Below are 11,948 nucleotides of genomic sequence, written 5' to 3' on the forward strand. Positions count from 1 at the left end.
GTAAAATGATACTGCAGATTCAAATGTAGTGTCTTTTCTAACAGGTTTTTTCTTTTAAGTATTAGATCATTGGTTTCATTAGAATTTTGCAAAGAGTGGCTAAAAAGCTCCTGATATATTGACTTGTCTCATTTATCTCTTTTTTGCTGTTTTATTTTATTTAAAATTTTCATTTTATTGGAGTATAATTGCTTTACAGAGTTGTGTTAGTTTGTGCTGTACGATGAAGTGAGTCAGCCATATGTGTACATACAGCCCCTCTCTCCTGTGTCTCCCTTCCAGCCATCCCTGCCACCCCTCTAGGTAATCACAGAGCACCCCGTGAACTTACTGAGTAGCTGCCATGAATCAGACACAATAGAGAGTACGTTTTCTCACTGCAGCCTTCATGTAACAATACAGCGCTACAGCATGGGAGTGATGGACCACAGTTCAGCGAGTCAGCAGGATATTCCAATGCCTCCCTTTACAGATTAGGAGACTGAGACCCAGAGCTATCAAGTGATATATCTAAGGTCAAACAGGTCATGGGGAAAAAATAACCTGTGTGTGTTTTTACTTTTCAGTGTTATTGTAAATTCTCTAGATCATTCTTTGATTTTTCCAACCTTTCAGCAATTAGAATAAGTGCTAGTGGTAAAGAACCCATCTGCTAATACAGGAGATGTGGGTTCGACCCCTGAGTGGGGAAGATCCCCTAGAGAAGGAAATGGGAACCCACTCCAGTATTTTCACCAGGAGAATTCCATGGACAGAGGAGGCTGATGGGCTCCAGTCCATTGTGTTGCACAGAGGCAATGTGACTGAAGCGACTTAGCATGCATGCATGCAGGCATGTTTCAATGCTACTTTTTCTATTTGGCCCACCCTCTCCTGCCCTCTCTGTGTTCACAGGTCTGTTCTCTATGTCTGGGTCTCCACTGCTGCTCTGCAAACAGGTTCATCAGTACCATCTTTCTAGATTCCGTATATAGGCATTAGTGTATGATATTTGTCTTTCTCCTTTCAGTATTCTTGCCTGGAGAATCCCTTGGACAGAGGATCCTGGTGGGCTACAGTCCATGGGGTCACAAAGAGTCAGACATGAATGAGTGATTAACACTTTCATACTTTCTGACTTACTTCACTCTGTATAATAGACTCTAGGTTCATCCACCTCACTAAAACTGAGTCAAATGTGTTCCTTTTTATGTCTGAGTAATATTCCATTGTATCAATGTACCACAACTTCTTTATCCATTCATCTGTTGATGCACATCTAGGTTGCTTCCATGTCCTAGGTATTGTAAATAGTGCTGCTATGAACATTGGGGTTCATGTGTACCTGAGGAATATGGAAAGGGTATATGCCCAGTAGTGGGATTATTGGGTCATATGGTAGTTTAATTCCTCATTTTTTAAGGAATCTCCATACTGTTTTCCGTAGTGCCTTTATCAATTTGCATTGCCACCAACAGTGCAAGAGGGTTCCCTTTTCTCCACACCCTCCCCAGCATTTATTTTGACATGAATTCCCCACAGATCCCTAACAGTGTTGCTGAGGGCCCCTCACTTCAGTCCCTGGTCTCCCATTTGTTTTGGTCTGTCAGGCTCCATTCCCCTGTGCATGCTGCTGTGGCCCTTGGAATGATCTTTCCTCGTTGCCAGCCCAGGCTCTGATCCCTCCCACCAAAACCAACCCCACAAGGAACACACTTAATGATGTGAAATGGCAAAGCGAATCATTTATTTCAGTAGTCACAGTGGCTGTCCAGAACTGACAAGCCCACGTGTAGCCTGGGGAGTCTTTCTTCCCAGATACAAATAGGACTTCTCATTGCAGGGATATATGCTAGTTGTTAAAATTCAGGCATGGATGAAACTGCAGGAAAGCTTGTTTTATGCTTCATTTATTTAATAAACATTTGATAGTTTCCGCTTACAAAAACATTACCCCTTCATCTTAGTAAGGAATGCAAAATAATGCTTTTTCCCTTCAGCACTGACTGCAATGCAAAGGCAATTCTGGTCTCATTTCCTAGTATTTTATGTTAAGTTAGAATGGGCTGTAAGTGGCATGGATTTTTAATACCTCTTATCAAAACTTTGGGCGTCCCTTGTGGCTCAGTGGTAAAGAACTTCCCTGCCAAAGCAGGAGGTGTGGAGGATTCAGAAGATCCCCTGGAGGAGGCAACTCACTCCAGCATTCTTGCCTGGAGAATCCCATGGACAGAGGAGCCTGGTGGGCTACAGTCCATGGGGCAGCAAAAGAGTTGGATATGACTTAGCGAATAAGCACAACAACAAATCAAAACTTTAATAAATTTATACCATACCTCCACCACGTGCTTGATGCTCTTAATTCCTTAAAAACAGAACAGAGCACAAGAAAACGGGACTGAGGAAACGCGATAGTAGGCAAAAAGGCTGTAGCTATAACTTATGCAGATATCTTCATGAAAGCGTCACCTTCTTTTCCCCCCTGGGTCAGCCCATCCACAGAGAAGTTTCATCTAAGTTTCATCACGTGACAGGAGGAAGAACACCCTCTCTGCCCTGCATCTGGTTCCACTTCTGGTTCTCGTTCGAGAGCGTTTTTCACACACGTGCACAAGTTCTTAGCCCCTCTTCTCATTGAGAAGTGGGTCCACATCTCTGTCCTTGAACTTGGATGGGGTTATGACAGCCCTGACCCAGTAATGCCTCGTGGCTCCCGAGTTGGTTCACAGGAGACCCTACAGCTTCCGTCTTGCTGGAGTGCTTGATGTCAGAGCTCTGAGCTTCCCTGAGAGCACTCAGTCCCCAGGCCGGGAGAAGCAAAGGTTCCATAGAGAAGCCACATGGAGGGGCTTTGATGCTCTTCTCCTTTGATCTCTTTCCTAACTTGTCATGTGTTTTTAAAGATTCTTGTTGTTGTTTATTTACAAAGTCATGTCCGACTCTTTGCAACCCTATGGACTGTGGCCCACCAGGCTCCTGTGTCCATGGAATTCTCCTGGCAGGAATACTGGAGTGGTTGCTGTTTCCTTCTTCAGAGGATCTTCCCAACCTGGGGATTGAACCCATGTCTCCTGCATTGGCAGGTAGGTTCTTTACCACTGAACCACCAGAGAAGCCCCCCTTCTAATACCATCTTATCATATTATCGCAACGGAGGTTAGGATTTCAACATGCGCATTTTTGAGGGGACAAAAGCACTCAGTCCCTAACAGATGTTGATTTTCCAGGGATTTTTTTTTTTAATAAGTTACCTAACAGATAACCAAGGAATACGTTGAATAACCTTCTTGTGGTTAAATGCAAAAAACAATTACTGAGCACCAAGTCCAAGGTACTGGATCTGGGATGCAAAAGTGAAGAGTCACTTTCCGTCCCTGTGGTGCCCAGGGAGAGTGGGGAAGACAGACGTGACAGCAACACAACACAACGAGGTGTGTTCACACTCTGTGGTATCACTAGAGGGGTTATGTATCTTATCCTGGGTATGGCAGTGAGGTGGTGAGGGGAGAGGGAAGGAGCAGGTGTCAGGCAGAGGAAATAGAGCTGACAAAGCCTGAAGACAGAGAGCATGGTGTGTCCCCAGTGGGGTTTGCAAGGTGTGGTGTGTGCTCTGTGTTTAAGTATATGCATTGGAAACGGATAAAGCTGGGCAGTCAGGTACAAGGATTACAGAGGATGGGACCACAGACCCTGGCAGGAGGATAAGGTGTTGGGGTGTTCAGGGCCTTGTGAACCATTTCCTAGAGCGTGAGTGTGATATGGACATTTTAGTTTTTACTCTGTTGGGCCATGGAAATTGAAGAAAGCTGTAGTTTTTATCTAAATAAATGCTTGTTCACTCCAACTTTTGCATCAAGATTCAGGTGAATTGGAGGTGTTCCTGGAAGATCTAGCCAAAAAGATTTGTAACTCCCAGCTGAATATTCTGAGTCTTTGGTGAGACTGGGCACCACCAAAGGATCTTAACATGGAGGATAATGCATTCAGATTTTTGCGTCGGTGACTCTGATGGCACTGTAGAGGGGGTTTGAGGGTGACAGATCTGGAATGGAGAGCCCACCTGGTAGGGCAACAGCTGTCCAGGCACGAGATGATGCCTTCATTGTGCTGATGCTGTGGAAATGGTGATGGCTGGCCGGATATTTAACAGGTTAAACCGGCAGGACTTAGCGTTTGAAAGACGTGGGGACTGGGGGTAGGATGAGTAAGCCACCCATTATTGAATAAAAGAGGAAGTACAGGTTGAGCAAGAAGAAAAAAGACCGAGTGAGCATTGCAGTTTGGGGTCAGAAAGGAAGATCTTACGTAAAAATGATGCACCATTGCTTGACTATTTAACTCTGAAAGCAACCTGGGAAATGAGTTCTAAGTGTTTATCCTAGCTGCTCTTTGGCTGGCTCTGTGCCGTGCTGTGCTTAATCACTCAGTCTTGCCTGACTCTTTGAGCCCTCCAGGCTCCTCTGTCCACAGGATTCTCCAGGTAAGAATACTGGATTGGGTTGCCTTGCAGTCGGATTCTTTACCAACTGAGCTACCAGGGAGCCCTTGGCAGAATCTTCTGAGGCCAAAGGTGTGCTTGTTACACTGTTGCTTCACTTTTATGTTTTTTTGGTTGCGAGGCATGTGGGATCTCAGCTCCCCTACCCAGGGATCAGACCTACACTCCCTGCTTTGGAAGGTGAAGTTGTGACCACTGGATTGCCGGGGAAGTCCCTGCTATTTGTTTTTGAAGAATGGCTTATTGTATAGATATTTCTGCCTTTTTCTTTCTTTAAGGTGTCACTCCACCGAATTAATCCTTGTATCATAAGACAGAAGATATTTATATTGAAGTTCATGTGCTTATATAGAAATCCTCCTTAAAATGGATAATGCTTAAAATAATTGAGATGAACAGAAGGCAATTAGAATAAACTTTTACTAAGTTGTACTAATAGAGAGGAATGTCAGTTGAAATTTATTAAAAATCTAAAGTCTAGGAGATTGTTTTCATTCACATTCTAAAAATTATCTGAAGGACAAAAATTATTTTTCCCCAGTGTTACATAATTGCTTCCTATTTCTTTTATGCCAATTAGCATGGAGGATACAGGCCATCCAAATTCTACTTAATTTCCCATGAACACTACTGACAAAAATCAGTGTCTTCTGACAGAAACAAATCCCAGAATATCTCTTCATCCTCTTGTTTAAAAAATTCTGAACTTTATCAGCCACTCCTAGACTGCCCTTGCTTTGACAGGCAGTTTTGAGCATCACTTTTAATGTATTTTTATTTTTTATTTAATTTACAATGTTGTGTTAGTTTTAGGTATACAGCAAAGTGATTCAGTTATACATATCCACATATCCACTCATATTTAGATTCTTTACGGAGTATTGAGTAGAGTTTGGGAATGACATGTACATACTGCTATATTTAAAATGGATAACCAACAAGGACCTTCTGTAGGGCACAGGGAGCTCTGCTCAGTGCTGTGTAGCAGCCTGGATGGGAGGGGGCTTTGGGAGAGAATGGATACATGTATATGTGTGGCTGAGTGCCCTTTGCTGTTCACTTGAAACAATCACAACATTGTTAGTTGGCCATACGCCAATACAAAATAAAAAGTTTAAAAAATTCAGGATGCTAATAGTAAAAAAAACTCTTACTTGTGAGAACAGGTGTACAGTAAGTACCCTATGTGAATGAGTTCCATTCTGAGAGTGTGTTCATAGGTTCAATTTGTTCATAAGTTCCACAAGTTAGCCGAGGTACTCGACTAACACGATTGACTAAGTTGTACATAGTACTGTACTAAGTTTATAATCCTTTTCACACAAATAATACATAGCAAACATATACTGCAAATAAAGAAAACATTTTTGAATCTTACAGTATCTTGAAAAGTACAGTGGTCCAGTACAAGAGCTGACACACAGGGGCACGTTCCCAGCTTTGAAAGTTCTCAACTTGAAGGTTCATATGTAAGGGACTAGCTGCTGTTCATGGAAACCAACAGAAGCTTTCTGCAAACAGGTCGCTGTCACAGGGTGTTGGCAGTTTGTGGGGAAGGAGAGTGGGAAAGATACTCAGAGAGCTCAGAGAGCTCTCTCCTAAGACATAGATTTTTGTATTTCTGTGTGTGCTCTGTGCTAAGTTGCTTCAGTCGTGTCTGACTCCTTGCGACCCCATGGCCTGTAGCCTGCCAGGCTCCTCTGTCGATGGGGATTCTCCAGGCAAGAGTACTGGAGTGGGTTTCCATGCCCTCCTCCAGGGGATCTTCCCGACCCAGGGATCGAACCTGTGTCCCTTATGTCTCCTGCATTGGCAGGTGGGTTCTTTACTGCTAGTGCCGCCTCGGAAGCCCTTTGTATGTCTCAGTTCAGTTCAGTTCAGTCTCTCAGTCATGTCCGACTCTTTGCGACCCCATGAATTGCAGCACGCCGGGCCTCCCTGTCCATCACCAACTCCCAGAGTTCACTCAGACTTGCATCCATTGAGTCAGTGATGCCATCCAACCATCTCATCCTCTATCGTCCCCTTCTCCTCCTGCCCCCTAATCCCTCCCAGCATCAGAGTCTTTTCCAATGAGTCAACTCTTCGCATGAGGTGGCCAAAGTACTGGAGTTTCAGCTTTAGCATCATTCCTTCCAAGGAAATCCCAGGACTGATCTCCTTCAGAATGGACTGATTGGATCTCCTTGCAGTCCAAGGGACTCTCAAGAATCTTCTCCAACACCACAGTTCAAAAGCATCAATTCTTCAGCACTCAGCCTTCTTCACAGTCCAACTCTCACATCCATACATGACCACAGGAAAAACCATAGCCTTGACTAGACGGACCTTAGCCAGCAAAGTAATGTCTCTGCTTTTGATATACTATCCAGGTTGGTCATAACTTTTCTTCCAAGGAGTAAGCGTCTTTTAATTTCATGGCAGCAGTCACCATCTGCAGTGATTTTGGAGCCTCCCAAAATAAAGTCTGATACTGTTTCCACTGTTTCCCCATCTATTTCCCATGAAGTGATGGGAGGATCTGGTGAATTCTGTGAGTTGACATTTCTGTTGGGGGGAGCACTTTTCAGAGACAACTGTCATGCCCTTTGAGGTAGTCACCATCACCTGATTCCTGGAACGGACCCCTGTGGTCTGACCTTGACTCTCACCGGCAGCTCAGGTTGGACCGGCAGGGCTTCTCCGTTCCTCTCACATGACCCGAGGCCTCACCTAAGCCGCAATACCAGTGCTCTCGGGCTTATACTAGCTGCATTTTGTCCTGACCCATTACATGTCCTGAGCTTTGGTAATTTGTTTCAGTTCCTGTTCTTTTTCACTGACATGTTCACGTTCTTCTTCATCTTGGCATAAATTCGTAAATGAGTTTCAGTTGAGGCTTTGATCTGAAGCGTGTGGTTCAGCTGGAAGTTTCAGAGACAGACTCACTGCTGGCTGTCTCATTTCCAGCTTGCGTGCGTGTTCAGTCATGTAGTTTTTCACAGCTCCATGGATGGCAGCATGCCAGCCTCCTCTGTCCATGGCGTTCTCCAGGCCACCCCATGGCGGTTGGCTTGCCGTTTCCTCCTCTGGGGACTCTTCCTGACCCAGGGATGGAAGCTGCATCTCCTGCATCCTATATTGGCTGGCGAATTCTTTACTACTGAGCCCACCTCGGAAGCCTCCCTTCCCAACTTGGCATTCCTTTTATATTCCATCAGTGAAATCATGAGATAAAATTACATTTCTGTTTGCCTTGGTCTCAGTATTTAAAGAGCTTCTGGAGACCTACAGATGCATTGTTCTGAAGTTGTATGCATCTTACCCTAAAATTTTTTCTGCTAGAAAAAGAGCAGATCATTAATGTGGCTGCCCAGATTCTCTCTTCTTGGATTTTTGTAAGATCTTTTCACTGGCTTTTTTCATCTCCCTGAGTATGGTGCTTTTTTTTCCTCTTCCTCACTCACGGAGATGCTGAGAAGATGATGTGTAAAAGGATCTTCCATGTGCTTGAACTTGCTTGGAGGCAGAGTCTCCATTTATGCTGGGTGGGGGGAGAGTCTCAGCTCTAAGTGCTATGATGGTTGTGGAGTGTTGCTCTAGGCTTCCCGGATTCGAATCATTTGTCTATTTATACATCCCTTCGCAGGTGGTAAATTGCAGCCACCAGGTCACCATTGGCTATTAACAAGACAGAAAACTGCCTGTAGTGCATTCTGTTCATGGCTGTGTTCTGATAATACAAAAAAGAGCCTGAGAATCCTTTCCCGGCCTTGGTAACAAAGACACTTGTCAGATCCCCCTTTGGGGGATTCATGATGCAGAGTGTGTATGGAAGACAGCGTCCCACCCCTAACCTTGCATGGATTCCTATTAAGTATTGGTTGCTCAGACAGTAAAGAATCCACCTGCCAATGCAGGAGTCTCAGGAGACCTGGTTTAGATCCCTGGGTCAGGAAGATCCCCTGGAGAAGGGAATGGCAATCCACTCCAATATTCTTGCCTGGAGAATCTCAAGGACAGAGGAGCCTGGCAGGCTACAGTCCATGGGGTCGCACAGAGTTGGACAGGACTGAGCCACTATCACTGGTTTCCTTAATTGTGTGTTTCAGATATTATTACCCTCTTATTACTCCAGTTTATGGCTTAGATATTCTGAGTGTTTGTTTACCTCCTTTGGGGGTCATAACATACTCTGTTCTCTGGAGCTGAAAAACAGGAAGCTACTCATTTTCCTGGGTATCATGGGTCACATCACATGCTACAGAGTAGGCCAAGTTTGCCCACAAAATGAGCCTGATAAAGGCTGGGGAATTAAAGCTTTGCCAACAGCCCTTAGTTGAGAAGGGGGCAACGGGTGGGGTGGAGTGGGAGGTGGGAGGGAGGCTTAAAAGGGAGGGGACATATGTATACCTGTGGTTGATTCATGTTGATGTATGGCAGAAACCCACACAACATTGTATATCAATTATCCTCCAATTAAAAATAAGTAAGAAAAAACAGAAGGGAGTGAGATCAGAAGATACCGTGTACCCAGCTGTCCTGTGGCTGCTCCCATCCCCCCTATTACAGGTGGCGTGGCCTGAGAACCATGTGGACACGTTAGCAGAATCACAGAGGGATATTTAACCGAGTTGCTGTGTAGGGAGCTTGTTGCCCTGTCCTTGTCCTGCCGTGTTATAGAAGAAAATACATTCTAAACTGCTTCAGTCGTGTCTGACTTTGTGACCCCATGGACTGCAGCCCTCTAGGCTCCTCTGTCCATGGGATTCTCCAATCAGGAATACTGGAGTTGGTTGCCATTTCCTTCTCCAGGGAATCTTCCTTGCCTTAGGGATCGAATGAGCACTCTCTTTTATTAAGAATGTCTTGACTTGGATCATGAATGACTACAGGTCTAATTTAGTCTACTTATAAGGTTCCAGAAGTTTCATTTCTTCCAGAAGCTGCCTTAGATCCTTCGGGGCAGGACTGGGGGCCTGGTCTGCATGTTCTCCTCAAGTGTGGGACACGCCCATCCCAGTATCTCTGCCCCGACTCAAACCTGTGTGGTTCATGAGGCCAAGCTTTACGTCCCCAGACATTTATTTATTCACAGCTGGCACAGGATTGACACCTAAAAGGCACTCAAGTTTTGACTGAAATAATTATTAAATTGGAAGGCCAGGCCTATAATCCACATGAGGTGTGGCTTAGGGAGAGTGATCCAGAGCAAGACATGGCTGACTAGAGCCCTGAGCAGGAGCCAGGTAAAGAAGGAAACAGGGCAAAGCATTTCAGACAGAATGGCAGGAGCTAAAAGAACCCACAGTAATTCAGCTGACACAGCAGCAGCCTAGGGTGTGAAGGATTCCGCTAAAGATAAGTCTGGGGGCAGTAATACTGGCTGGGGAAGGGGAGGGTCAGTATATAAACTGATGAGTTTACACTTGGTCAAGTAAGAGCAACAACTTTGTTGACGAGATACCTAATTATAAGCCAGGCACTAGGTTAGGTGTTTTATCTCAACTTGTCCTTGAAATTCCCCGAGTAGTTAGACATAGGTGTTATCCCTGTTTAATAGATGAGAACTTTATTTATGTTTAAGTTAATTTTTATTTGAGTATAGTTGCTTTACAATGTTGTTTTAGTTTCTGCTCTACAGCAGAGTGGATCAGCTCTACATATACATATATCCCCTCGTTTTTGGATTGTCTTTCCACTTGGGTCTATCCGTACTGGAAAAGAAAAAAAAATACAAATTCTATTCCTAGAAAATATGTGAGAAAACCCAGGGTAAATAAAAATAAAAATATATGTTATTTACTTTTATATAACCTGGGTTTTCTCACCTATCTCAGAAAACCCAGGTTAGAGGGAGTTTGTATCATCTGACTGATGTCACATGGTTGAAAGTGGATTCAAATCACGAGGGTTTGACATCACACTGGGGCATATCTATCTCCTTCTCTTTTTCTCTCATCCTCATTTTATCTCCCTCAGACACACAAAGGCACACACACAATCTCAGACTCAATGAGGATCCCCTGAAGTGCTTGAAGCTTGGAAATTACATGATCAGGTCTCTATTTTAGGAAGACTATTGTGGGGGATGTTTGGGATCTGAAGTTCGGAGTAGGACTTCAGGAGCTGCGATGCCTGCTCAGAGGCTGGCTCATCCAGGTGGGAATTAATGAACCTGATTCAAAGTAGAAGTAGTAAGACAGTGAAGAGGGAGTGGCCCCCAGAGATGCTGAGGACGTAGAATCAACCTGGAAGGTGCAGCACAGATTTGGAAAGGGAGGTTGAAAGTTTGGTTGTGAATTCAAGCCTTGTCTCTTTGTAAACCTGGTGGGTTCAATCAGGTGGTGCAGTTCCTTGGAACTGGGAAGCAGTTGTATAAAGAGCCTGGAGGATGAGTTCAGCTTTGGGCTTATTTGCTTTGAAAACAAACAATCATGATTGCAATCATCCATGCAATATCCAGATGGATTTATTTATAGAACATGCAGGACTGAAACTCAGAAGAAAGACCTGGGATAGATGTCTAGATGTAGGTAGGAGTCATCAGCTTAAATCAGATGAAATGACCCAGGTCAGAGACAGTAGAAGACCCAGGATGTGAGGACACTCAAGGCTCCTGCAGGGTTTCAGGAGAGGTTGGAGGAAAATCAGGATAAAATCCTGTCACAAAAACCAGGGGTAGGGGGAGAGGTCAAAGAGGAGATGAATGGTAGCAACATTACCCCAAGGTAATCCTGTTTCTGCTGAGTGAAATCGCTCTGTCATGTCTGACTCTTTGTGACCCCATGGACTGTACAGTCCTTGGAATTCTCCAGGCCAGAATACTAGGGTAGGTAGCCTTTGCCTTCTCCAGGGGATCTTCCCAACCCAGGGATCAAACCCATGTCTCCCACATTGCAGGTGGATTCTTTACCAGAGGTACCAGATACAAAATATCATGTACATCTTAAAAAACATGCAGTGGCTTTCAGGAGTGTATTGGAAAATATTACAAAACTAAATTGATACTTAAAGGCTTTTCACTATGGTGTGATCACTCATCTAGAGCCAGACATCCTGGAATGTGAAGTCAAGTGGGCCTTAGAAACCATCACTACGAACAAAGATAGTGGAGGTGATGGAATTCCAGTTGAGTTGTTTCAAATCCTGAAAGATGATGCTGTGAAAGTGCTGCACTCAATATGTCAGCAAATTGGGAAAACTCAGCAGTGGCCACAGGACTGGAAAAGGTCAGTTTTCATTCCAATCCCAAAAGAAAGGCAATGCCAAAGAATGTTCAAACTACCACACAATTGCACTCATCTCACACGCTAGTAAAGTAATGCTCAAAATTCTCCAAACCAGGCTTCAGCAATACGTGAACTGTGAACTTCCAGATGTTCAAGCTGGTTTTAGAAAAGGCAGAGGAACCAGAGATCAAATTGCCAACATCTGCTGGATCATGGAAAAAGCAAGAGAGTTCCAGAAACACATCTATTGCTGCTTTCTT

Source organism: Ovis aries, chromosome 2, assembly GCF_016772045.2.
Source record: "Ovis aries strain OAR_USU_Benz2616 breed Rambouillet chromosome 2, ARS-UI_Ramb_v3.0, whole genome shotgun sequence".
Classification (NCBI taxonomy): Eukaryota; Metazoa; Chordata; class Mammalia; order Artiodactyla; family Bovidae; genus Ovis; species Ovis aries.